The following is a 6,244-nucleotide window of genomic DNA, read 5'->3' on the forward strand; positions in this document are numbered from 1 at the left end:
AGAGGAAATCAGAGCGCAATTCTTTTCTGAAATAAAAAAAAGAACTCTCAGAACTCGTAGCAGATGAAGTAAAGAAGCAGCTACAGAAACAAACACTATTACAACAAATCCCTCTATTCATTAAGAGAATGTAACTATATATTTATCCTAACCATTTTGAATACACAGATGCAAAATGAACATTCATCTGTATCCCCTTTTTACTTCTGGGATTTTGTCAATGATGTGATGCGGTAGTTTTATTTTCAATGGCATCTGGTATTTTCATCCCTGGAGAATGCAGCCTCTTGATCTCCATTTCAAGTGGGTCTATGTCACCCAAAAACTCATCAGACTCTCCTGAGGCCAAGCATTCCATGATGTCTTCATTGGCCTGCTCAGTATCCTCAGTGTCAAAGATCTCAGTCATCTCCTTAACAATCTCAGCACTGAAATGGGCAGGCAGAGTATGCGTGGGTGGTGGTAGTATATAGAAGCTGATCTTCCCATTTATCCAGTCATCCAGGACAGCATAAGCCTCCCCTTTTCTTCTTTCCCAAGTGGTGGGCCACTACAGTGAGAAAATGCTCAGTGGTCTGGAACCCAAACACACCAATACTTGGAAATCTCCTCCAGACTGCTGTGCTTCAAGATAGTCTCCAATGGGGTCATGAGGTCTGCTGGCTTCTGCACATCAATGCAGTTGCACAGGATGCCACCCACCTCTAAGTTGAGTCCTGGGACAATGCCTGGGGCATCCAGCAGCCTGATAAACATGTCCAGATAGACCTCCTGCATGAATGTAGTGACCCCAGGAACAGTTCCAACACTGCATACATAGCTGCGCTTCACGCTATTGATCAGGCTATTCTTCCCACCGTTGGGAAGTCCCACAATACCCACACAAATGTGGGTATGCACTTCACCCAAGCGGCAATAGTTCCCCAGAACCCTCATGAGGTTTTTCAACTCCAAAGCAGGCTTTGCTTTTCAGCAGTGACTCAGGGGCTTGATGTTATTTGGAGTTCTACATGCTTCAGTTACCAAATGTCAGATTGTTGCCCCATATTTGGGAAGTTTTCTGCTATTACTTCTGCCCATATTCTTTTTTTAATCATTTGTATTGACTCCTTCCTTCTCATCGATGCCTATTAGTCTCACATTGTTCATTTTTGCATCGTCTTGCAGGTATTGAATTATTTTTTCCTGTATTCTAGTTGTTTTTAAGAGATCTTTTCTTACTTTTTCATTAGCTGAATTGGTGTCTTTAAGGTCAGAAAGTCTATTTTCACTTTCACTCAAACAGTTTTGCCAGCTTGTGATTGAGGTTTTAATTTCCTGTATATCACTTTGAATCTGTTTCATACATTCTATTTCTTTCCTATATTGCTTATTCAGGGGTTCCATCATTTTTATATTCTCCTCTATTTTTTTATCAGTGTATTCTTTAGAAGCACCTAGTACTTCTTTGATTATAGTTATCACTGCATTTTTAAATTCAGAAATTATTTCTGATCTGATTTCTTCTACACCTTTGTGCAGTTGTTTCTTTATTTCCAACGCTATTATTTCAGAGATATCAGGTTTGTGATTTCCAGTTTCCTCTATGCTAGTGTCTTCTGCATTTGTACTGGGTGGACTCGGGGCCTGAGACTGCATTTTGTTCCTTCTCTTTGTCATTTTGTATACCACTGTCTTCTGATGTTTGGTGTAGAGCTTAGATAGAGTTATTACCTTAGCACTAAGTCTGGATCTATGAAGTTCAGATTCCTCCAGGTGGGTGTTGCTTGGATCTGGCTGGGGTCTGACTGCCATGCTCCACTTCTTCCTGCTGCAGCCCTTGGATTTGAACCCTTTGTGTCACTCTGGCAAGATGTTCTGCTCCTGAATCAGCTGGGTGGGTCTTGCCTCTAGCCTCTTTTCAGGGAGTTCTGCTGAAGGGTTCCACACTGGGCCTGCACTCTGGGTGGAAGGAGGGTCTAGTGGGCCCCAGGCGGTCCCATTCATACACCGGGCCTGTGCTCTGGGTATATTCAGGATCCACAGGACCCAGGTCCTCTCACTCACATGCCAGGCCTGTGCTCTGGGTCTGTTTCAGTACTGAACTCTTTAGCAGCATGGTGTTTTGATTTTGATTACAGTATAGCCAACTAATAAAATAGCAGCTAAAGGCAGCTGTTTACAGTTTCATTTATAATTTAAAGAATAGGGGCCAGGGATATGGCTCAGTGGTATAATCACCTGCCAGGCAAGTGCAAGGTCCCAAGTTTGATTCCCGATGAAGAAGAAGAAGAAGAAGAAGAAGAAGAAGAAGAAGAAGAAGAAGAAGAAGAAGAAGAAGAAGAAATGAATATTACAGATCTGGCAATGGTGGCACATGCCAGTGACATAATCCCAGTACTTGGGAGACTGAGGCAGGATGATTACTGTAAATTCCAGGCAGCTTTCAGTACATAGTGAGTTCAAGGTCAGCTTGGATTATATAGCAATACTCTGTCTCAAAAAAACTATAAAAAGAGGTCTTGGAAGATAGCTCAGTGGCCTAAGTACCTGCCTGTCAAGCACAAGGACCTAGGTTCGATCCCGGTACTGCATGCCATGCCAGCCCCAGAACCCTGGGCAAGCCATGCGGGCCACTGAAGTGCACACTTATAATCCTGGTACTGGGAAGGCTGAGACAGAAGGATCACAATGAGTCCAAGCTGCCTAGTGAGATCCTGTACCAAATAAATAAATAAAAGATTAAAAAAAACCCTAAAAAACTAAAACAGGAAAGAAAAAAGAATGCATGCTAGAAAAATTTCCTTAAAATACGAAAGACATTAAAATAAATTTTACATAGAACAATTTAATTGAATAATGTGAGTTATTCTTAGGCTCAAACCATATGATGAATCCTATACTTAATTAGGAAAAAAATCTGTTATTGAGGCTATGGGTTGAACATTTCTACTTAGACAATCTGCAATCCGAAATGTTCCAAAGTCCACAATGCATCAAAACCTAAAACTTGTTGAGTATTGACAAGATACCTCAAATGGAAAATTCCACACCTGTCCTCATATGACAGGTGCAGTCAGAGCACAAGCATACTAAAAATATAACACAAAAATTACCTCCAGGCTATGTGTAGAAGGTGTATATGAAACATAAATGAATTTGGCACTTAGACTTGGGTCCTAACCCCAATATATCTCATGTATATGCAAATATTCCATAATTTGAAAAAAAAAAAACCCTTAAGTCCAAAATATGTCTGGCTCAAAATATTTTGGAACAGGACTAGCGCGCCTGCACCGACAAGTGTGACATGGATCCTTAGTGAGGCTGGCCTGACTAGGTCGCTCCGTGGCCATTTCTGTAAGTATTACACTGAAATGGCAAAGTGCTATGACGGGTGAAAGAAGATGCTCGTAACTAGTGTGGTAAGCAGGAAAGTGAATTAGCATTAACTGCACAAGAGCACTGCAGGTACTATTGTAAAGATGGGCACAGACAACTGAGAGAAAAGAGTGGTGAGATCTGGATCAGAGTTGAGTTTTAGAAGTGTGCCCAGGAGAGGAGGCCTAAGGTGATGCTGGAGAATAAGGAGGAGCATGGGAAATGTCGAGCAGCCCAGGATGGTGGAAATACAGTGCACGTGGGGAAGAGGGTGGAAAAGATGGCAGGCAGGAGGCAACCTCTAGGGACTTTGTTAACTTCAGAATCTGAACTCTGAGCTGAACTTTACAGGGTGTTATCAAAGGATTTTTAAAACAGAATAGTGATCATTTATTTAAATCTTCCAAGGTATTTTTAAAAAAATGCTTAACTACACTTGAGGCTAGTTCTGATTGCATGGCAAATAAGGAAATGAGCAATTACTCCAACCTATAGTGTGACAGAAGGAAAGCCTTGACTGTCTATTAGGCTTTGCCCAACAGGGCTTCTGAAGAATGACTGGGTCATTGTTCTCCTGGGGCTTAACCAAGGCCTTGAGCAAATAGCACTTTGAGAGAAGGAGGCTTTGTATTAGAGGGTGGATACTGATTCAAATTCATATATGTTGAGTCCCAGCTGGGACCTTGACATTGATCTTCTGTACTCCTGGATCTGAAATGAATTCAGAAATGTGGTCCTTTGGAATGAAAGCAAAAATAAGTGTCAGAAAGAAAGGTGAAATACAGAAGAGAATTAGCCTTACTTTAGTGAGAAATTCCCAGCAGGGTGTTCTTTTAAGTAGCATGTATTCTGTTCTATTCCATTAATTTTAACAGGAGGACCACTAGAAATGACTTATCTGAGTAACTGAAAAGATTCAGATCAGCTAATCAACTAATGGGACCCAGGTCACCTTTTACATGAATGATGCATGAAGTAGATGATAGATACAAAGAGCTTTGCTAAGTCTGCTGATGTTTAGTGTCTAAGAAATTGAAGGATTCCAGTCAAATGAATAAAGATTCTTCCAATATAGTGATTTCCTGAGTTTTAGCAGATTAACTAGTATATGCTCTTGCTAGCAATTTATTTTTCTGCTTTGACAAAGAGGAAGAATTAAAGAAAAAGAAAGGCTTGTATACACACATATTAGAAACATGGAAGATTTATAGAACTGCACTATTTTACTGCTTCTGAATGACCCCTCCCTTTTGTTAATGGAAAAGAGATCTGTGACTTCATTTGCATTTCAAATATTCTTGACGTGGAATGGTGAAGATCAATGAATTGATTGTCAGAGAAACAGCATGAGTGACAAATTTCTCTGTAAGGCATACAGAAATACAAAGAAAGTAGATAGTAAGGTCTTCCTGCTTCACGAGTAATGGAATAAGAAGGTCTCAGTTCTATTCTTGGTGTCTTTTTTGTAAAATTCAAATAATCTATGAGAATCAGAAAAGAAATGCTGACCTAAAAGTATGGTTCAATATTTTCTCAGTCCATCATGTGACATTTGAAAGTTGTCCAACACATATTTTGTTGGGGGCTCCATTTTCTTTTACCTGGAGATATTTTGAGAAGCAAGGCAAGGTAATAAAAATGGGTTGAATTTGGAAGTGAAAAATCTACCCTCCCACAAACACAGACCTTAGCTGTTCAAGGCCAGAGAGTGAGATTCTTTTTGGAATGGTTAATAGTAGAAACATTTATTGTATCCTGACAGTATTCTATTTTATTAAGACTGTTGTATACGAGTCCTATATCCTCAGCAAAATAATTACTTCAGCACATAACCATCCCCAAAATAAGTATGATAGAAATGTTAGTCTGTTGGGCCAGAAAGATAGCTCATAGGTCTAAAGCACCTGCTTAGGCAAGCTCAGGCAGGTACAGGAGACCACAGTTTGATCCCTGCCACCACATTCCACACCAGTCTCACCATCAGGGTGGGCTGAGCCAGCCAAAAAAATATATTCATCTCTGGTAATCATTAGTTGAGTTGTTGTGTCCTGAGTAGTATCACACGTGGAATACCAGCTCCATTTGTGTGGCACTCTAGCAAGGTCACTGCCAATCATTTTTATGCCTGCTTGCAGTTTCCAATGAAGATATAATCTGTACACCAGGTCTTTGCTTATTACATCTCATAGGCTACTTTGTCTGCATGAACAGAGCCTGAGATAAGGCCCATGGTTCATGGGTAGGCCTGATGGTTTGGCAGTTTGGGCAGGGACTTAGTAAGGACAAGAACAGGAGCTTGTTGACCTAGAGATTTGAAGACTACATATATGGTTGGAAATTTCAGAATGAACCAAGAGTTAGAGAATATGTATTCTTTCTTGAAAAAAGTATTAGTACATGTTTGCAGTACATGCATTTTACAGTCATCTTGGAGAGTGGTGCATGTACATAATGCAGCTTGTTTCTTTTTTTAAAAAAATTTCTTTCCTTTTCTTTACTCCTTTCATTTCCAGTTCTCCCTACTATTCTCATTGTTATTATTAATCCTAGTTCATATTTATAGAATATAATGTTCACATTCTTTGAAATTATTAGAATCCTGTACCTGGCATCTCCTCATTTTATTTCTCCTTCCCCACCCCTCACCCCTTGCCTTTGATCCCTTGGGCCACTTCCCATCTACAAGAGATTCGCTGCCTTGTCTCTTTCTTTCCTTCCATTGTTTTTCTCTTAGTTTGTGCTTTGCCTTACTCAAATGAGATATAACATACAGTATTCAAGCTTGTGTGTCCAGTTTATTTCAGTCAACATTATATTTTCTAAGTGATTTTTTTTTCCTACAAATGTCTCAAATTTGTCCTCTGTAACTCAGTAGTGGTCCATT

Source organism: Octodon degus, unplaced genomic scaffold (genome assembly GCF_000260255.1).
Source record: "Octodon degus isolate 3935 unplaced genomic scaffold, OctDeg1.0 scaffold00016, whole genome shotgun sequence".
NCBI classification, from domain to species: Eukaryota; Metazoa; Chordata; class Mammalia; order Rodentia; family Octodontidae; genus Octodon; species Octodon degus.